The sequence below is a fragment of the Eleutherodactylus coqui genome, chromosome 1 (assembly GCF_035609145.1).
Source record: "Eleutherodactylus coqui strain aEleCoq1 chromosome 1, aEleCoq1.hap1, whole genome shotgun sequence".
NCBI lineage: Eukaryota > Metazoa > Chordata > Amphibia > Anura > Eleutherodactylidae > Eleutherodactylus > Eleutherodactylus coqui.
Genome location: NC_089837.1, coordinates 396,995,138 through 397,017,864, shown reverse-complemented (window position 1 = coordinate 397,017,864; position 22,727 = coordinate 396,995,138).

The following is a 22,727-nucleotide window of genomic DNA, read 5'->3' as shown; positions in this document are numbered from 1 at the left end:
GGAGGCAAGAGAGGATCCAAGAGTCCACCACATCCTTAATGATTCTTTAATAGCATCATTACAGGGACTAAAAATAGATTCAGTGAGTGTAATCTCTCCTGGCTGAAATTCTACCAAATGTGTTCTTTTCCTGCTACTCAAAGTGACAGAAACGCTTTTGAACCCTCCTCCACAGGTTAGACCTTATTTACCCAAGAGTCCCCTCAGACACATGCAGTAGCCCTGATATATGGCCTGCTGATTCGAGAGACCTTCACGGCAGATCCCAGTTTTAAACAAGCTTGGGAGCAGGAGCTGCACAACACAATCTCACAAAATGACTGGCAGAAGGTGTTTATCTTCACACACAAACTATCCATGACTTGTGCCGCTCAAGAAAAAACTACAAAATATTGACTAGGTGGTATAAATACCCAACTTGCTTACATGCCATTTTCCCTTCTGTGCCTGAGGTATGTTGGAACTGATAGGGGCACTATGACGCATGTCTGGTGGAGTTGTGACCTGTTGCGGCCCTTTTGGGACAAAATATTTATAACCGAATTAGCCAGAAAAAGATAGACAATACCCCCAAGTGGCCCTTCTTTCCATATTGTCTGGATCAATTAGTGTACAGAAGTAGGGCCTACTTTGCTTTTTCCTGGACACAGCTAGAATGGTCATTCTGTGCCATTGGCGAAGCACCGTTGTTTCCTCGATGTCAGAATGCGAGCATGAATTGTCCCACATATGCCATATGGAGGAACCGTGTGCAGAACACTCCAGAGAAACTGATAAATTTCTGTTGGTGTGGCAACCATGGATTGCCTTTAAATCATCACCGGAGTTGCGCGACCTATTTTCTTAAAACTCACATAAGTCTCAGGGTCATCCAGCATCCTTTGCTAGAAGACAGGCATTTCTATCTTGAATCCCCTGACATACTCCCTCCTCCCTACTACTTTACCCATATATCTGTTCATTATTCCCCCTGTTCCTTCTCCCCCCCTTCTCTCTCCCCATCCTCTTCTTTGTTCCTCGTTTTTCCTCTATGGTAGTATTTTTTTTTTGGAGGTACTAAGTTAGTTGCCTACCTCATTATTGGGATCCACTAGTATAATGCAAAGTTGTAAAAGATCGGTTATGTAGGTAGTTGCTCCCTCTTTACATTAAATAGCTCATTCCTCTTTTATTGTCAGAAAGAGTTAATGATAGCGCTGGATCTAAGTTTCTTAATAATGTCTTACCCTGTTATTTGTTCTGTTTAAGGGTCCTGCGTGACCTACTTGTTAATTTGTATGCATTCTAATTTGCTAAAAATCAATAAAAAATCATTAAACATAAATATTCTGTTTCAAACAATAAGAAGTGTTTAATAGAGAATTGACTTGCTAAATATAGTGGACTATTTACTGTATTCCTGTAGTCCAAAATTGTCAAATTCTTTTATGAAATGATCTAAACATTTGTTGATCAATCTGTTTGTCCTCCTATGGCAAAGTAATGAAAATGTGTGCTTATTTCCATGGCATTTGATATTCTGTGCCCTTGTTACTGGTGTCCAGTAGTTTTGTGAACTACTTCCCATTATCCAGTTTTGTTCCCTATTATTATACCTCATTTCCAAGTTGAAATTCAGTATTTCTTTCACTTAATGCCTGTCAGTTGTATTCAGTATCTTTTTTTCCCAAAACTGCCCAAGGTGTCCCGCTGTGCTTTATTAGCTACTAGTTTTGACTTTTTTTTAGACTTTATTACAACATATCATTAGTTGTATTTTTTAACGCTTTAGCACTGTAATATGATTTTGCTTTAGCTTTGTGTTAATTGCATTTATATTTGGCCTAATTAAAAATTAACAGATGACAAACGTATACATTCTACTGTAAGCATAAGATTGATGAAGAGGAGGGGCAAGTTTGTAACGTATTTAAAGGGTTAACAATATAAAACCGTAATAAATGATTTGGCAGTTTAGGATGATCTTTTTGCAATTATAAAGTTGACATGAGTACTATAGCATTTCCAATGCTAGCAGTTATAATTTAGTTATGTGAATTTATGATCAATTTTGATGCAACATATCATGTTTCAGAGGTATTTAGAGGTTACTGCCTACCGCACTGTTTACTTACATTGATTAAAAATAATTACATATATAAATATTACTAAATGCTGGTATTCAACACGTCTGATGATCAAAGGATAGCTGATGTTAACACAGCATCAAATATAGTTCCTTATTTTATATTCTCGGAACACCTGCATACAAGATTGACTTTGAATGACATGCAAGGAGTCTAGTGATTAAAAAAACTGAAGCGGATTCTTTCAGCAGCAGTCATCCAGAAAAAAAAAATCATTCATTACCTAAGTTGTGCTAAGAAATGGCTTGTTCCCTCATGCTCAGAACACCATCTCCTTTTGCATTTTGGCAAGAAAATTGTTCGGCATTGATTTGAACACAAGAACATCTGTGTAATTAATTTGTTATTTCAACTGGCCAAACATATAAATTGAATTCAGTGTCTGTCAAGTATCAGGTTCCTTTGGTCTAGTTTAGTTGTAGGTATACAGTTATGTACCTGCCATTTAATACTGTTATGGATAGGTAATGACTTAAGTTAATTGAAGCTGAAATTGAAAACTTTGCAACTATGCAGAATCAACACTCTAATCTAACCTGTACTTATTTGCAAAATGAATTTCTACTTGTACAGACATATGGAGGAAATGTTTTACAGTTATCTTTGTATTTCCTGAAATTAAATGAGCCTGAATTCATGCCAGATAAGAATTTACAGGAAGGGGCATTTAAACAAATATTAATTACTTTAGGAAATGTTATACAGAACAAAAAGAAAAACACGGTAACCATTTTAGGTCATTCTATGGTTGTGAGACATTAAAGGATTTAGATGTAATTACCATTATGGGAGTTTAAAGTACACCTGCTGATTGTGTGGTTGTAATCTGTTAATGCTTAGCTTATTGTGACTTTCCCCCCCCAAATGTGCCTTAAAATATTGTCAATTAAAAGTAAGAGTTTGATGTATAAGCAGAATGAAATGTTTGAATGGAAACAATTTCCTATTGTAGATTAGATTCTAATCAGCAGCTTTGTTTTGCAATGTTAAAGGTAAATATTTTGTATACTGTAGTTTACATTACAGATCTGTTCTGTGAAGAAATAGTGTGTAGGATATATATAAAATATCTATTTTGCATATAATTTAATTGAAATTGATATTTACAATATATAGAGATACAATACATGTCCAGCCCTGAACACTATTTTGTTTTTTTTCACTCAGCGTTGAAATTGCAACACTTTTTCCTGACTTTTCCTTCTTGGTAATGCAATTTCAATGTTGAGGAGTGTATTGCCACGTGTCCATATTTATGTATTGATTAATTTCATAATATATCTTTAAGATAGTGTCACGTATAGTATTTTCAGGTAAATTGACAATTTTATCGGGGGGGGGGGGGGGGTGTGATGCTGCATCTGGATGTTTTTCGGCTACAAGGACCTTTAAATGGACTGTATCTCTTATCTGGAGTACTAAATGATTTGTTTTTTGATGAATTGCATAAATGTATATAGTGACTGTATCTACTATATATGCATTAACCATTGCCTTGAAAGTTGTCTGGATGATGGGTTACAATGCTGCAATGATAAGCTGTGGTGGAAGTGGAGGTCTTCTTGTCTATTAGCCACTGGGAAGTTATTAGGAAAGCCTAAGTTTCTTAGGCTAATCGCATGCAGATGCCCTGTGCTATCACATTAAGACAAGAAGTCAAAGGGGAGAAAGAAGGAGGTTTAGTGTCAATTGGAACAGACTGGGAGATTTGCATATAATGTTGTTGGGTTCTGTTGCTGACCTGGGAAAAAGTAGGGCTTGAGGTCTGCTGTATTTTTGAAGGCTGTGGTATATTAGAGCCCAGTGGAAGATTGTTCATTAGGAATGTTAGTGGAATTGGGGCTATGACAAATATTTAGACTGAGGTGATGGGTAGTGGGCTCAATACTGCAAGATATGATGGGGAGCCTGAAAGAGGTGTGCAGATTGCCTGAGAGTAGTAGTATAGATATTTCATGAATAAAGATCTGAAAGGGGAAGCAGATGGTGAGTTAATTATTGACAGCTTCAGAAGATAGGACTGGAGAGGCTAGCTATGATGAAAGACAGTTTACCCGTGTTACCTGCAGGCCATTGCTGAAACAGTATTGACTGAGTGTATAGTCAGATTGGTTAGAGATAGCTCTGGTGTGAGCTTGCATGGAAAATGCAACCGGGAAGAAGCCTGGGAAAGATGAGAGGTGCTATGCTCAAACTCTGGAGAGGCTATAGCTGGGTCTAGTCACAACTAAGAGACAAGGCTAGAAAGGAGCTATAGCAAAGGCCTTGTTACCTGGGGCCATATGTTTAGCCTGCTGGGTTTGATTGTGTAATATAGTAGACTGGACGGAGTTGCTCATGATGAAGATAGTAAGGTAGAAGCCCCTTTGTCAATAAGAGCTAAAACCCTTTAGAATACTTATTGGGAGGTAATCCGGTATACGTAAAGAAAGAGAAAAGAATTAGCAACCAAATTTTACGTATGGAATCTAATTCTCTCACTTCCCAATGTCATAGAAACTTGAAATTTAGAACGAGCATTGATTATGTCATAATTAGGAAAAGATAATGGGTCCCAACTCGATTATTCGATTCTGAGCGCAAAAGAATTAGCGTCCAAATTTTACATACGGAATCTAATTTTCTCACTTCCTAATGTCATAGGAACATGAAATTTGGCACGAGCATTGAGTATGTCATAAATAGCAAACATTTAAGGGTCCCAGCTCGATTATTCAATTCTAAGCACCAAAGAATTAGCGTCCACATTTTACGTACGGAATCTAATTTTTTCACTTCCCAATGTCATAGAAACTTGAAATTTGGCACGAGCATGGATTATGTCATAAATAGGAAAAGCTAATGGGTCCCAACTCGGTTATTCAATTCTAAGCGCAAAAGATTAAGCGTCCAAATTTTATGCACGGAATCTAATTTTTTCACTTCCCAATGTCATAGAAACTTGAAATTTGGCACGAGCGTGGATTATGTCATAAATAGGAAAAGCTAATGGGTCCCAACTCGATTATTCAATTCTAAGCGCAAAAGATTTAGCGTCCAAATTTTACGTATGGAATCTAATTTTCTCACTTCCCAATGTCATAGAAACTTGAAATTTGGCATGAGCATTGATTATGTCATAAATAGGAAAAGCTAATGGGGCCTAACTCGATTATTCAATTCTAAGCACCAAAGAATTAGCATCCAAATTTTACGTACGGAATCTAATTTTCTCGCTTCCCAATGTCATAGAAACTTGAAATTTGCAACAAGCATTGATTATGTCATGAATAGGTAAAGTTAATGGGTCCCAACTCGATTATTCAATTCTAAGTGCCAAAGAATTAGCGTCCAAATTTTACGTACGGAATGTAATTTTCTCGCTTCCCAATGTCATAGAAACTTGAAATTTGGCATGAGCATTGATTATGTCATAAATAGGAAAAGTTAATGGGTCCCAACTAAATTATTCAATTCTAAGTGCCAAAGAATTAGCGTCCAAATTTTACGTACGGAATGTAATTTTCTCACTTCCCAATGTCATAGAAACTTGAAATTTGGCACGAGCATTGATTATGTCATAAATAGGAAAAGTTAATAGGTCCCAACTCAATTATTCAATTCTAAGCGCCAAAGAATTAGCGTCCAAATTTTACGTACGGAATGTAATTTTCTCACTTCCCAATGTCATAGAAACTTGAAATTTGGCACGAGCATTGATTATGTCATAAATAGGAAAAGTTAATAGGTCCCAACTCAATTATTCAATTCTAAGCGCAAAATAATTAGCGTCCAAATTTTACGTACGGAATCTAATTCTCTCACTTCCTGATGTCATCTATATATATAAAAAGGAATGTATGTCTGTCTGTCTGTCCTTTTTGCGCTACTACACCATTCATCTCATCGCCATGAAACTTTGGGAAGTTGTTGAGTACACTCCTGGGAAGATTACTGGCATAGTACAACTATCCTGCGAGCATCGTCGACAGTTATGCCCCCCAGACAAAGATCGTTTGATTTCCATCTTAAGCACAAAAGCAAAAGGCATTACGAGCAACGGGATGCGTGTTCAACTACAAAATGATGCATCTGCCGAACGTTTCGCAAGACAATTGCTGGATATTGAGAATGCTGAGGTAAAATGAAAGCTGTGCTGTGATTGGTTGCAATTTCTTATACTGCTGAGGTAAAATGAAAGCTGTGCTGTGATTGGTTGCTATTTCTTATACTGCTGAGGTAACATGAAAGCTGTGCTGTGATTGGTTGCTATATATTATCCCGCTGAGGTAACATGAAAGCTGTGCTGTGATTGGTTGCTATATATTATACTGCTGAGGTAACATGAAAGCTGCTGTGCTGTGATTGGTTGTTATATATTATACCGCTGAGGTAACTTGAAAGCTGCGCTGTGATTGGTTGTTATCTAGATATATAAAAACGAATGTATGTATCTATGTCTGTCTTCACAGCAACGCGCGACGGGTACGCTAGTGTATAATATATTCATAATGCGATTACTATCACCAGGTAGATATTTTAATGGTGTATATTTGCTTCATTTAAGTAAAATATCCTAAGTAAATAATTATAATAGAAAAGGGATGTCAAAATAATACAAAATAAATGTAGCTGATTTGAGCAATAACTATCCCTATATGCAAAAATTGATTTTTGTACAATTTTAACACAGCCAGAAGTAACATCAATGATCAAATGATACATTGTTAACATTTGTCAAAATACTGCTAAAGGTTAATAGGGCATGTGGTGTTTTAGCATACCTGTTGTAAGCCCCATACTTCACTATTTTATGCAATTAGTGATGTTTTCCCACTGACATTAATTGTAAATACCAAGGCTGATGATTATGGCGAATATCTTGACATACCAGAGAATGTACAGCTTTCCTAAAAACTCTTTCAGAAAACTGTATCATCATAACCTTGTTTTTCTTTTGACCCTCCCATATTCACTGGTTTTATTCACTTGGGAAACATTGTGCACACAGTTTTAAAGTTTACTTCATACATGAAAGATAAGAATCCTCGGATGAATGTAGCGCACATTGATGTTGAATTAGGGACAAATTATGAATGCAGTCAGCATCAATGACTTTCTTAGTGGTTTGTTGTTATCTACTAAACATAGAGTTGCCATTCATCAATAATTTACCAGATTCTGACAGCAGAGTACAGGTAAGATACATTAATGTCCCTTTGTATCCTTGTACTGTAATGCTTTCCCTTTTTTTTGTTTTGCAACACAACCTCGTCTATTTCTTTTTTGTAATTCCCTGTTAATGGTAAGGAAAGTAAGCAAGAAGTGAGGAGTCAGGGGTTCCATTTTCCTGCTTCATTCGGTGAGCAGAAAAGTGGAATTCCCTTGCCAAACGGATCTGTTTTATAATGGAGCTGAACACTGCCGAATGGACCCCATTGATTATAATGGGGTCCATTTGGTATCTGCTCAGTTGTCCGGCATTTTACCATGCAGCACTCTGGTATGTGATGCCCGATCTGTAACAGAACCTCTGAACAGAGGTTCCAGTGCAGATGTGAAAGCAGCTTAAAGGCCCATAAAGACATAACAATTATTGCTCAAAAGCCATCTTTTGAGCGATAGCCGTTGCATGTAAATATGCCCATCTTTCAGTTTTTTGCTGAACGATGGATTTCAATTCAGCTTGAAATCCGTCATTCAGCAGAACAACTGATAAGATGGACCACACGCTGTGTTCTGCCTGGGGAGCGCTGTTTACAACTGTTTGCATTGTCTCAGCTGCAATCAGCGCAGCAAAAAAAAGAGCATTTATTCAGAGAAAAGTGGGTGGTCTTCTGAATAAGTTCAGCTCTTGGAGGCTCACATGCTACTAATTGGTACTAATACCACAAATGAATAGCCATGCTGGCACTGCTGCTTTTTCCATTGAGAGCAATGAGATGAAAGCAACCCCTGCAGGGATTTTCAGGGGTGCTTGCTATATAAGCCCTACCCTGAAAATAAGCCTTAGCTGCAGGAAAAAAATAATAATACATCACCAAGAAGCGCTGTCCAGGGCTCCACTGCATGTTCTCCCCAGGTCCCCAGCACTCTTCTTCATTTTCTCATGGCCGGGGATAAAAAAAATCCCTGCCTCCTGGAAGTGCTGCCTCTGATTGGCTGAGCACTTTGCCCAATCACAGCCATTCACAGCGCTGAGCCAATCAGAGGCATTGCTTCCAGGAGACAAGGATTTTTAAATCCCTGGCCAGAAGTAAATGAAGAAGAAGAGTACCAGGGACACTGCCAGAGTGCCAGATGACAGCACTTCTAGGTGATGTATTATTTTTTTCTTCCCTGCAGATAGGGTTTATTTAAGGGCTTTGACAGTAGGATTTCCTACTGCCAAAGTTGCTAATTGTGTTTTTGTGCAAAGCAAAAAATGCTGTCCCATCTTTTACATGTGCAAATTTTTAGCGCTTGTAAAAAACAGACATGTGACACCTTTGATTGGAAAGCATTGGTACTAATAGAGCGATTTTTTAATTGCACATATTCATGCGTGAAAAAAACGCTCGTCTGACTGAGCTCTCAGTTGTCAAATATTTATTTTTTCATCTACCTTTCCTATTTCCACCACGGAGAGTATTCTTTCTCTTTTTTCTTGTCTTTATTTTAGTTGAGTTTACATAATATTATATAATATTTGTTCATATAGAGAGTAAAATGTACTTTCATGTATAATTTATATACACTTATATGGAGATAATCTAATGTTTAATAACAAAAGATTTATATGATTGTAAACTGTTTTATTTACTTGTTTGTTTATAAAAACTCAATAAACAGAATTTTAAAAAATCTAATTTTTAAATGCAAAGCAATATTGGAGAAAATAAACCAAAACAAATGCTAAGCTTTGTTCCTCAAATATTGCTTCATATATTTAAGGGACAAACCAATCTAAACAATACTTTACCCTTTTCTAGATTAAATAATAATAATAATAATTCATATAGGGAAAGATAATTGTATAATAATAAAAGAAAAAAAAATATCGTCCTTTAAAAAAAACCTCAGTTTCACTGTTTGAGCTCTGTTGTCTATAGGTCTGGTCCCAGATACTTTTGTAGACTCCATGAGGACGTTCATCATTCATGTGACCACTGCAGCCAATTACTGACTTCAGTCGTCATGTGCCATTTATGAATACAGTATTTGTATGCAGTGGTCACATGAACAATAAATGGCATGCAGACTTTTTAAAAGGTGAGTACGATCTTTTGTCTTTACTTTATACAGTTATTCCCTCCCCAAATTAATTTTAAATATCCTGGAAAACTCCTTAAGGTCCAATGTCCACTTGCACGCAATGATTCCATTTTTTTGGTAATTGAAACAACTGTTGCACACTCATTAATAAATAAAGTGGGAAAAAAACATAAATATGTAAACACAGGATAGACAGACACAACATATCTAAATGTCATTTATTTTTATCAGCAGAGTTATGAGAATCCAATAAGCTTACTTTGCACAATCTAAATAAAAATATGCCTAATGATATACTTACTTGACCAAATTACTGTGCTATATATTTAACCTACTGTATATCCACGTCAGGCACATACAAATAAAACTTAGTACATAACATAAACCACTTGTCATATTGTATCTTGCTCTTAAATGCTTTTGGTATCACTTAGGAATAATAAAATGGATATCATTAGAGAAGCAAATGAATATAATAGCCAACTTCTAATAGCATGGTTTTAGTTTAACCCCTTAGTAACCATGTCTGTTTGCGCCTTTAATGACTATGCCAAATTTTGATAATCTGAGATGTGGCACTTTAACTAGAATAACTCCATAAAGGTTTTGCATATCCAATTAATTCTGACATTGTTTTTTGCCACATATCGTACTTCATTTAGGTGGTAAAAGTAGAATGATATATAGATCGTTTAGGTGGTAAAGATATAATTTATGTAGGTTTATTAAAAGTGCCACACTTGTGAAAAATTTGAAAAAATTGTCATTTTTTCACATTTTCAGGCCTTAGTCAGACGGGCGTTTTTTCGTGCGATTTGCGCATGCGCATGCGTCCGGCGATTTTTTAAAACCATTGCTTTGCAATGGTATCGGACACATGAGCGCTTTTTATGCGCTCGTCCGATAAATTATAGAACAGAAATCGCAGATCGCACCTGTCTGCGATCTGCGATTCCTGTTCTCTTCTCTATATGCGCTCAATGGGGCCGGCGGCAGCAGTGCCGACCCCATTGAGAACATATAGAAGACAAATCATTCTTCTCTGCCACAGCTGTAACAGCTGTGGCAGAGAAGAACGATGTTTGCCCATTGAATTCAATGGAGCTGCCAATACAGCCGGCTCCATTGAAAGCAATGGGCTGCCGGCGTGCGTGGGATGAATTGTCGGGAAGGGCTTAAATATATAAGCCCTTCCCGACAATTCATCCCACACTCGCCCGCAGCGCATTGCTTTCAATGGAGCCGGCTGTATTGCCGGCTCCATTGAATACAATGCGCTGGACAGCTCCGGCCCGTTTCTAATGAAACGCGGCTAGGAGCAGATTTTCGGGCGATTTTCAGGCACCGGTCACGCGATTTGCGGATGCGCATCCGTCATGCGATCCGCAAATCGCGCAAAAAAACGCCCGTCTGACTAAGGCCTCAACTGCACAATCTCAAATATGTGGAAACATACTGTATACAGTTTTGATAAGATATATTTTCATCTGTTTACTTTATTCTGTAAGCACATTTCAAGAACCATTTTTAGGGCCCAACTGAATAAATTCCAAGCCCCATTGCTCACCTTGTGCAGAAAAAAATAGACTCCCTGAAAAGAATCCCCCCCCCCTCCACACCCTTTTTCCTATTCCCCAAATCTTAGATAAAAGTAATAATGTAGAACTGTGTGGTATGTCTCAAAACAAGGGTAATTACAGAGGCCTCGTTGGTATTGGCACATGGGGCAATAAAATTGGGTTATCCCTCCTCCTCTCATACTTGCTGCAAGCCTGACACTTTTTTGGGGAGTACTCTTTGACTTCAGTGGCAGGGATGCGGTATAAAAAGTGGCGCCCTGTGACCTTCATACCTCCTAAGACTCGTAAGCTTCCTGCGGTGCAGTGGTCTCAGATAGAAGGTGCTCAACATGCTGACCTTGGAACTGCAGGAAAGTGAGTGTTCCCTGGGACATCTTGTAAAGTACATAGACATTAGAGGTAGTGATCTGAAAAAGACCGGGCTCACACAGCCATATTTGGAATTTGCTTGCGGCGGCCCACAATAGACTCCAGTTGTGAGCCCGGCTGTAACCCTATGTATGGCCGTGTAATGTACTGCATATAACTGCATACTCGTGCAGGCTGTCATGCGCAGTATGCCTTTTTTTGCTTGTTTATATTTCCCGCACCATCACTTAGCAATGGTATAATCATGTATGGGGTGCGGGTATATCCACGACCATAGAACAACAATGGGCTCTATATTGTGGATATCTGCGGTAAACTAGAACATGCTGCGTTCTTTTTTCTGTGAGGGGCTTACGTAATTCTGACATGCTAATGTGAGCAGAATTTTGTATTCCAGTGCATTGGATTGATTCATGTATTACAGTGGATCAATCAAATACAATGGAATACACTATTCCTATTCTGATGACAACAGGTCCTTGCATGACAAGATCATCGTGGGGCATTGCGGATGCTGGAAGTGAGTAGTAGTAAATCAGAACCGTGAGAAGGGACGAATCTTTAACTTTTAAAAAACTTTTATGTGATTGCCATTATCCATTGGATAACGGCAATCACGTGACTGGGGACTGCACAACTCAGCCCCCAATGACAGCTCCAGGGTCTTAGATCCCTCCGTTAGCTGATAGCAGGGAGCTGTCACCCTTCCAGACCCTGGGACTTTACTCTACAGGGCCAGTATGGTTTTATGGCCCTGTAGAATAAAGCCCAGACACTAGAGATGAGCGAACGTACTCGTCCGAGCTTGATACTCGTTCGAGTATTAGCGTGTTCGAGATGCTCGTTACTAGAGGCGAGTACCACGCGATGTTCGAGTTACTTTCACTTTCATCTCTGAGACGTTAGCGCGCTTTTCTGGCCAATAGAAAGACAGGGAAGGCATTACAACTTCCCCCTGCGACGTTCAAGCCCTATACCACCCCCCTGCAGTGAGTGACTGGGGAGATCAGGTGTCACCCGAGTATATAAATCGGCCCCTCCCGCGGCTCGCCACAGATGCATTCTGACATAGCTCAGGGAAAGTGCTGCTGCTGGTGCTGCTGCTATAGGGAGAGCGTTAGGAGTTATTTTAGGCTTCAAGAACCCCAACGGTCCTTCTTAGGGCCACATCTGACCGTGTGCAGTACTGTTGAGGCTGCTTTTAGCAGTGTTGCACAATTTTTTTTTTTTGTATATCGGCCGTGCAGAGCATTGCGTCCGCAGTCTGCAGTCATTGTACAGAGTATAGGGGCAGTACTGGTGAGGCAGGGAAAGAGATATTCAGGCTATATACGCAGTGGGCTTTTTCCAAAAAATTGATCGCTGTCATCCCGCCAGAGAGAAACAGTATACATAATATTATACGCTGCCTACAGTATCTATCTGCTGGGGGTTGCAGTCCTAATTAATACGCAGCTAAGCGTTACAGCAGGCTTGCACAAAATTGTTTCCTGGATCTGCTGTCTCTGTTACATAAGCGCTGTCATCCCGCCGGAGGGAAACAGTATACATAATATTATACGCTGCTTACAGTATCTATCTGCTGGGGGTTGTAGTCCTAATTAATACGCAGCTAAGCGTTACGGCAGGCTTGCGCAAAATTGTTTCCTGGATCTGCTGTCTCTGTTACATCAGCGCTGTCATCCCGCCAGAGGGAAACAGTATACATAATATTATACGCTGCCTACAGTATCTATCTGCTGGGGGTTGTAGTCCTAATTAATACGCAGCTAAGCGTTACAGCAGGCTTGCGCAAAATTGTTTCCTGGATCTGCTGTCTCTGTTACATGATCGCCGTCATCCCGCCAGAGGGAAACAGTATACATAATATTATACGCTGCCTACAGTATCTATCTGCTGGGGGTTGTAGTCCTAATTAATACGCAGCTAAACGTTACAGCAGGCTTGCGCAAAATTGTTTCCTGGATCTGCTGTCTCTGTTACATCAGCGCTGTCATCCTGCCAGAGGGAAACAGTATACATAATATTATACGCTGCCTACAGTATCTATCTGCTGGGGGCTGTAGTCCTAATTAATACGCAGCTAAGCGTTACAGCAGGTTTGCGCAAAATTGTTTCCTGGATCTGCTGTCTCTGTTACATCAGCGCTGTCATCCCACCAGAGGGAAACAGTATACATAGTATTATACGCTGCCTACAGTATCTATCTGCTGGGGGTTGTAGTCCTAATTAATACGCAGCTAAGCGTTACAGCAGGCTTGCGTAAAATTGTTTCCTGGATCTGCTGTCTCTGTTACATCAGCGCTGTCATCCCGCCAGAGGGAAACAGTATACATAGTATTATACGCTGCCTACAGTATCTATCTGCTGGGGGTTGTAGTCCTAATTAATACGCAGCTAAGCGTTACAGCAGGCTTGCGCAAAATTGTTTCCTGGATCTGCTGTCTCTGTTACATGATCGCCGTCATCCCGCCAGAGGGAAAGAGTATACATAATATTATATGCTGCCTACAGTATCTGTCTGCTGTATCAGCTCAGCATTTTAAAAAAATAGAAGAAAAATACTTAAGGCCTACTACTGGCCTTTGGCCACTTGACTGCTTCTGCGCTGTGAATTCCACTAGCTCAGTCATACGCACCTACGTCTCACTACAGGCGTGCGCAAAATTGTTTCCTGGCTCTGCTGTGCGTTCCGTAAGGGAAGTAAGCCTCCAACCACAACCCAATAAGCGGCACATTTAATTACAGCGTTCTGTTTCTGCACTACTGGTAATACAGCATGCTGAGGGGTAGGGGTAGGCCTAGAGGACATGGACGCGGGCGAGGACGCGGAGGCCCAAGTCAGGGTGTGGGCACAGGCCGAGCTCCTGATCCAGGTGTATCGCAGCCGACTGCTGCGGGATTAGGAGAGAGGCACATTCCTGGCGTCCCCACATTCATCTCACAATTAATGGGTCCACGCGGTAGACCTTTATTAGAAAATGAGCAGTGTGAGCAGGTCCTGTCGTGGATGGCAGAAAGTGCTTCCAGCAATCTATCGACCACCCAGAGTTCTGCGCCGTCCACTGCTGCAACTCTGAATCCTCTGGCTGCTGCTCCTCCTTCCTCCCAGCCTCCTCACTCCATTACAATGACACATTCTGAGGAGCAGGCAGACTCCCAGGAACTGTTCCCGGGCCCCTGCCCAGAATGGCCAGCAATGGTTCCTCTCCCACCGGAGGAGTTTGTCGTGACCGATGCCCAACCTTTGGAAAGTTCCCGGGGTCCGGGGGATGAGGCTGGGGACTTCCGGCAACTGTCTCAAGAGCTTTCAGTGGGTGAGGAGGACGATGACGATGAGACACAGTTGTCTATCAGTGAGGTAGTAGTAATTGGAGTAAGTCCGAAGGAGGAGCGCACAGAGGATTCGGAGGAAGAGCAGCAGGACGATGAGGTGACTGACCCCACCTGGTTTGCTACGCCTACTGAGGACAGGTCTTCAGAGGGGGAGGCAAGTGCAGCAGCAGGGCAGGTTGGAAGAGGCAGTGCAGTGGCCAGGGGTAGAGGCAGGGCCAGACCGAATAATCCACCAACTGTTTCCCAAAGCGCCTCCTCGCGCCATGCCACCCTGCAGAGGCCAAGGTGCTCAAAGGTCTGGCAGTTTTTCACTGAGAGTGCAGATGACCGACGAACAGTGGTGTGCAACCTTTGTCGCGCCAAGATCAGCCGGGGAGCCACCACCACCAGCCTCACCACCACCAGCATGCGCAGACATATGATGGCCCAGCACCCCACAAGGTGGGACGAAGGCCGTTCACCGCCTCTGGTTTGCACCGCTGCCTCTCCCCCTGTGCCCCAACCTGCCACTGAGATCCAACCCCCCTCTCAGGACACAGGCACTACCGTCTCCTGGCCTGCACCCACACCCTCACCTCCGCTGTGCTTGGACCCATCCACCAATGTCTGTCAGCGCACCGTCCAGCCGCTCAGCCCAGCTCAAGCGTTAAACGTGCACATAGCCAAATTTATCAGCCTGGAGATGCTGCCGTATAGGGTTGTGGAAACGGAGGCTTTTAAAGGTATGATGGCGGCGGCGGCCCCGCGCTACTCAGTTCCCAGTCGCCACTACTTTTCCCGATGTGCCGTCCCAGCCCTGTACGACCACGTCTCCCGCAACATTCTCCGCGCGCTCACCAACGCGGTTACTGCCAAGGTCCACTTAACAACGGACACGTGGACAAGCACAGGCGGGCAGGGCCACTATGTCTCCCTGACGGCACATTGGGTGAATTTAGTGGAGGCTGGGACAGAGTCAGAGCCTGGGACCGCTCACGTCCAACCCACCCCCAGAATTGCGTGCCCCAGCTCGGTGGTGGTATCTGCGGCGGTGTATGCTTCCTCCACTAAACCACCCTCCTCCTCCTACGCAACCTCTGTCTCGCAATCAAGATGTGTCAGCAGCAGCACGTCGTCAGCAGTCGGTGTCGCGCGGCGTGGCAGCACAGCGGTGGGCAAGCGTCAGCAGGCCGTGCTGAAACTACTCAGCTTAGGAGAGAAGAGGCACACGGCCCACGAACTGCTGCAGGGTCTGACAGAGCAGACCGACCGCTGGCTTTCGCCGCTGAGCCTCCAACCGGGCATGGTTGTGTGTGACAACGGCCGTAACCTGGTGGCGGCTCTGCAGCTCGGCAGCCTCACGCACGTGCCATGCCTGGCCCATGTTTTTAATTTGGTGGTTCAGCACTTTCTGAAAAGCTACCCACACTTGTCAGACCTGCTCGGAAAGGTGCGCCGGGTCAGCGCACCTTTCCGCAAGTCCAAGACGGACGCTGCCACCCTGCGGACCCTGCAACATCGGTTTAATCTGCCAGTGCACCGACTGCTGTGCGACATGCCCACACGGTGGAACTCCACATGTTGGCCAGACTCTATGAGCAGCGTAGAGCTATAGTGGAATACCAACTCCAACATGGGCGGCGTAGTGGGAGTCAGACTCCTCAATTCTTTACAGAAGAGTGGGCCTGGTTGGCAGCCATCTGCCAGATCCTTGGAAACTTTGAGGAGTCTACCCAGATGGTGAGCGGGGATGCTGCAATCATTAGTGTCACCATTCCTCTGCTATGCCTCTTGAGAAGTTCCCTGCAAACCATAAAGGCAGACGCTTTGCGCTCTGAAACGGAGGCGGGGGAAGACAGTATGTCGCTGGATAGTCAGAGCACCCTCATGTCTATATCTCAGCGCGTTGAGGAGGAGGAGGAGGAGCATGAGGAGGATGAGGAGGAGGGGGAAGAGACAGCTTGGCCCACTGTTGAGGGTACCCATGCTGCTTGCCTGTCATCCTTTCAGCGTGTATGGCCTGAGGAGGAGGAGGAGGATCCTGAAAGTGATCATCCTAGTGAGGACAGCCATGTGTTGCGTACAGGTACCCTGGCACACATGGCTGACTTCATGTTAGGATGCCTTTCTCGTGACCCTCGCGTTACACGCATTCTGGCCACTACGGATTACTGGGTGTACACACTGCTCGACCCACGGTATAAGAAGAACCTTTCCACTCTCATACCCAAAGAGGAAAGGGGTTCGAGAGTGATGCTATACCACAGGACCCTGGCGGACAAACTGATGGTAACATTCCCATCCGACAGCGCTAGTGGCAGAAGGCGCAGTTCCGAGGGCCAGATAGCAGGGGAGGCGTGGAGATCAGGCAGCATGTACAGCGCAAGCAGGGGAACACTCTCCAAGGCCTTTGCCAGCTTTATGGCTCCCCAGCAAGACTGTGTCACCGCTCCCCAGTCAAGGCTGAGTCGGCGGGAGCACTGTAAAAGGATGGTGAGGGAGTACGTAGCCGATCGCACGACCATCCTCGATGACGCCTCTGCCCCCTACAACTACTGGGTGTTGAAGCTGGACACGTGGCCTGAACTCGCGCTATATGCCCTGGAGGTGCTTGCTTGTCCTGCGGCTAGCGTCTTGTCAGAGAGGGTGTTTAGTGCGGCTGGGGGAATCATCACGGATAAGCATACTCGCCTGTCAACCGACAGTGCCGATAGGCTTACACTCATAAAGATGAACAAAGCCTGGATTTCCCCAGACTTCTCTTCTCCACCAGCGGACAGCAGCGATACGTAAGCAATACGTAGGCTGCACCCGCGGATGGAAGCATCGTTCTCTATCACCATCAAAAACATGGACCTTTTAGCTTCATCAATCTGTGTATTCCTTTCATCCTCCTCCTCCTGCTCCTGCTCCTGAAACCTGACATAATCACGCCGAACGGGCAATTTTTCTTAGGCCCACAAGGCTCAGTCATATAATTTTTGTAAACAATTTTTATACGTTTCAATGCTCATTAAAGCGTTGAAACTTGCACCTGAACCATTTTTTATTTTAACTGGGCTGCCTCCAGGCCTAGTTACAAATTAAGCCACATTAACCAAAGCGATTAATGGGTTTCACCTGCCCTCTTGGTTGGGCATGGGCAATTTTTCTGAGGTACATTAGTACTGTTGGTACACCAATTTTTTTGGGCCCTCGCCTACAGTGTAATCCAATTAATTTTTTGCCCACCTGCATTAAAGCTGACGTTACATCAGCTGTGCTGGGCACTGCAATGGGATATATTTATGTACCGCCGGTGGCTTCCTGGCACCCACCCATGCTGTCGGTCCACACGGAGTTGTAACTGCATGTGTCCACTTCTAAAGAACCCTAGTCTGACTGGGGCATGCAGTGTGGGCCGAAGCCCACCTGCATTAAACCTGACATTACCTCAGCTGTGCTGGGCACTGCAATGGGAAATATTTATGTACCGCCGGTGGCTTCCTGGCACCCACCCATGCTGTCGGTCCACACGGAGTTGTAATTGCATGTGTTCACTTCTAAAGAACCCCAGTCTGACTGGGGCATGCAGTGTGGGCCGAAGCCCACCTGCATTAAACATGACATTACCTCAGCTGTGATGGGCAATGCGATGGGATATATTTATGTACCGCCGGTGGGTTCCAGGGAGCCACCCATGCTGTCGGTCCACACGGAGTTGTAACTGCATGTGTCCACTTCTAAAGACCCCCAGTCTGACTGGGGCATGCAGTGTGGGCCGAAGCCCACCTGCATTAAACCTGACATTAGCTTTGCTGTCCAGGGCACTGCAATGGGATATATTTATGTACCGCCGGTGGGTTCCAGGGAGCCACCCATGCTGTTCGTCCACACGGACTTCACAATAGGGAGTTGTACCTGCCTGTGTCTACTTATAAAAATCCCCAGTCTGACTGGGGCATGCAGTGTGGGCCGAAGCCCACCTGCATTTAATCGGACGTTACCTCAGCTGTGATGGGCACTGCAATGGGATACATTTATGTACAGCCGGTGGGTTCCAGGGAGCCACCCATGCTGTGGGTGCACACGGAATTCCCATTGCGGAGTTGTACCTGCCTGTGACTATTTATAAAAAAACGCGGTCTGACTGGGGCATGCAGACACCTTGACAGAATGAATAGTGTGTGGCACATAGGTTCTCCATTGCTATGCCCACGTGTGCAGCTCCTGATGGCGGTGGCACAGGATTATATTTCTCACTCCTTCTGTACAGCATTGTGGGCTATCGCCCCGCCCTTTTTAAAGAGGGTCGCTGCCTAGCCGTGCCAACCCTCTGCAGTGTGTGCCTGCGGTTTCTCCTCATGGCAAACACACTTATAAATAGACATGAGGGTGGCGTGGCATGAGGGCAGCTGAAGGCTGCGCAGGGACACTTTGGTGTGTGCTGTGGACACTGGGTCGTGCGGTGGGGGGGGGGGTTGGGCAGCATGTAACCCAGGAGAAGTGGCAGCGGAGTGTCATGCAGGCAGTGATTGTGCTTTGTTGGAGGTAGTGTGGTGCTTAGCTAAGGTATGCATTGCTAATGAGGGCTTTTCAGAAGTAAAAATTGTTGGGAGGGGGGGGCCCACTCTTGCCGCTATTGTGGCTTAATAGTGGGACCTGGGAACTTGAGATGCAGCCCAACATGTAGCCCCTCGCCTGCCCTATCCGTTGCTGTGTCGTTCCCATCACTTTCTTGAATTGCCCAGATTTTCACAAATGGAAACCTTGGCGAGCATCGGCGAAATACAAAAATGCTCGGGTCGCCCATTGACTTCAATGGGGTTCGTTATTCGAAACGAACCCTCGAGTATCTCGAAAATTTCTTCCCGAGTAACGAGCACCCGAGCATTTTGGTGCTCGCTCATCTCTACCAGACACCTAGGACATGAAAACACGTATGGGTGGTCACCATGGGATTAAAAGGTGGAAGGTCTGGGGGTTGCAGATCCCATGCCATGATAACAAGACTTAGTCTCAACTATCAAAGAAACTGAGCAATGAAAACAAAAGAATAAAAAAAAAAAAAATAAGTTATCTAATGATGTTTTGTGAGATTGTTCTATTAATAAGTGTCACTCAGGGGAGTTGACCTTATTTTTTCTTGTTAAATTCTGCTAAAAAAAGGAATTTTAGTTTTTTTTCCCCATCATCATGTATTTTGGAACTACCAGTGCATAAAACCATACCATATCTGTATCCTTTGCATAAATAATCACTTGTCAAATATTTTGAGTTCAACAAAGAATGAATAATTGCTATCCTTTATTCTCTCCAACAAAACCCCACGAGATGCTTTTCATTTTATCACTATATAAGATTTGTATTTTAAATGTATCTAAAATGACTACTGTCATCGTATAGATGCTTTTTAGTTCCAACTAGTGTTGACTTTCCTGAAGAAACTTTTGTTTTCTTTAATGCTTCACTTAATATTAAAAATGTTGCTTTACATTAAATTACAGATTGAAGAGTGACAGATGTAAGTACATTATAATGGTTCTGAATTGCGACATATGTCTTCTCACTTCAATAAAGAAAATAAATGAGAAAATTGGATGTGGCAAACTGTAAATGTACTTTTATCAGAGGCAAAAACTAAAAAATACCTTCCACAAATTTTATGGGTGCAAAGTATGTCATTATTAATAAATATGGGTCAATGTGCCTGGATTATTGCATAGCAACACTCTGTCATAATTAAGAATCTTCTTAGCACTGTATATTCTGCTGATGTCACCAGCTCTCCTTCAGGCTGCTTTCTGTAGATGATGTAATTCTATCACCAAACAGTCGTATCTGACCCTCACTGCAGTGGACTGGAATTTGCGCACTGCGTGTGACATGAATGCCGCTACCTCGGACATGCTCTGCAGTCACTAGTTTGTCTCTTTTGGTACTTTAAAGCTGAAGCTGTGATTCTTCAGCATGTTGCTCACAGTTTGGAATAATCTCTATAATGCTGTCAGATGCGATCTGGTGACAGCTCCCTATGTGATGCCTGGGACATGTAGCTTACATCCCAGAGCTACTGCCTGCTGACTGATTTCTAGTCAAGATGGCGAACACAAACGGAAATAATCTCTGCCAATTAAACTCTAATGCTCCCATTGGCAAAGCATATGTGAATTTCTATGGTTAAAAACAATTCTTACGCTATTACTACAGCATGTAAGTGTACAAAAATGACATATGCACATCACACACATACTAGTTTTTTGCTTAACTATCAGTGATAACTTGCAGCAATTTTAAATGGATCATTAAAGGACTATAGCAGAAAATCTAATGGAAGGAGTAAAAAATCTTTCGATTTAACCATTAGTCACCCAGGTCATTCTCTTCATTGCAATTCACTGTTCCATAGTAATATATTTGGTCGTCCATATGTACTAGCTTTTCTTGAACTGTATAAGGAAAATCCATAAAATAAGGGAAAGTTTGAAATATAATTTTATGCATTCCGTTCCATATTTAAGTATACATCATTGGATAATTTTGTGTCATGTTTTGATTTCACTTAGTGTCAGCAAAGTTTTGCGTAATGTCAAAAGTGTATTTTCTGATGTCATGATATTTAGTTAAATGTTGTGGTTTTGGTATGATTTTGCATTAACAATTATGCTGTCACTTTAAGCAGCAGTCGTTGTCAGAACATCTCTTTTCTTTGATTTAATTAAGGACAAACATGTCAACAATGTGACAGGGTGGAATAAGAATTAGAACGTGATTATAATCAACATGCAAAATATAATTTGTGTCAGTTTTATACTTAGAAAATAAAGTCATTATTACTATTAAATCAAAAAGTTTTAATTGAGTACTTGTGAAAAGAACATGCATTGTGCAATATAATTGTAATCTCAGTTTAAATGAAAATTATATCTGTAATTTCTAAAAACAACTTCAGGATGTAATCATCTGCAGCCTGTGATAAACATTAATTTACTCAGTCAATCCTTGATGGGAAATTATAGTTAAAAAAAGATATATGATAAGTAAATACATAAATTGTATATTTGGAAATTCACACAAGAGGATTCATAATATATTATCAGTCTTTTGACTGGACACGTGCATCTTATATCACTGGTAGCAAATTTAATTATGTCTATATGCCTGTGTATCCAAAAAATAGACAAAGCATTCACAATAAGATTATATTCTAAATATTTACACTGAGGAAAGTTTTACTGCAAAGCATCAAAAACTGATGGAAAGACAATTGCCAGTATCCGTCATTCAGGGGTGGAGTGGGAACCCAAAGTGACCTGAAGAAAAGATAAAGTGGCCACATGCTGTACGTGGACCCAAACTGGTAGGCAGTAGGGCAATAACAATTATGAGCCATACAGAAGTTATCAGAAGTTATTCACTTACCTGTTCCGTTGCTGGCGTCCTCGTCTCCATGGTTGCCGTCTAATTTTCGCCGTCTAATGGCCAAATTAGACGCGCTTGCGCAGTCCGGGTCTTCTCCTTTTCTCAATGGGGCTCCGTGTAGCTCCGCCCCGTCACGTGCCGATTCCAGCCAATCAGGAGGCTGGAATCGGCAATGGACCGCACAGAAGCCCTGCGGTCCACCGAGGGAGAAGATGCCGGCGGCCATCTTCAGCAGGTAAGTAAGAAGTCACCGGAGCGCGGGGATTCAGGTAAGCGCTGTCCGGTGTTCTTTTTTAACCCCTGCATCGGGGTTGTCTCGCGCCGAACGGGGGGGGGGTTTGAAAAAAAAAAAACCCGTTTCGTCGCGGGACAACCCCTTTAAGGCCCATTTATACAGGACGAGTGTTAGGCAAATGATACCCGACACTCGTCCCTGTGTCTCTGTGCTCCCGTGCTCCTGCACGAGAGCTAGCAAAGCTTGCTGGGTAACGAAGCGGCCATCAGCGGGCGGGGCAGTGCAGGAGATTTCTCTCCTCTCCCACTCGCCTCCATTCACATAACATAGCCGCCGTTCACTACTGAAGGCGGCTGTTTAAACTGCATGATGAGCTTCAGCGCTGATCTTTTATGCAGCATGAAAGATGAGCCATAAAGCTCATCGTGCAGTTTAAACAGCATCCGTTCAGTAGTGAATGGCCGCTGC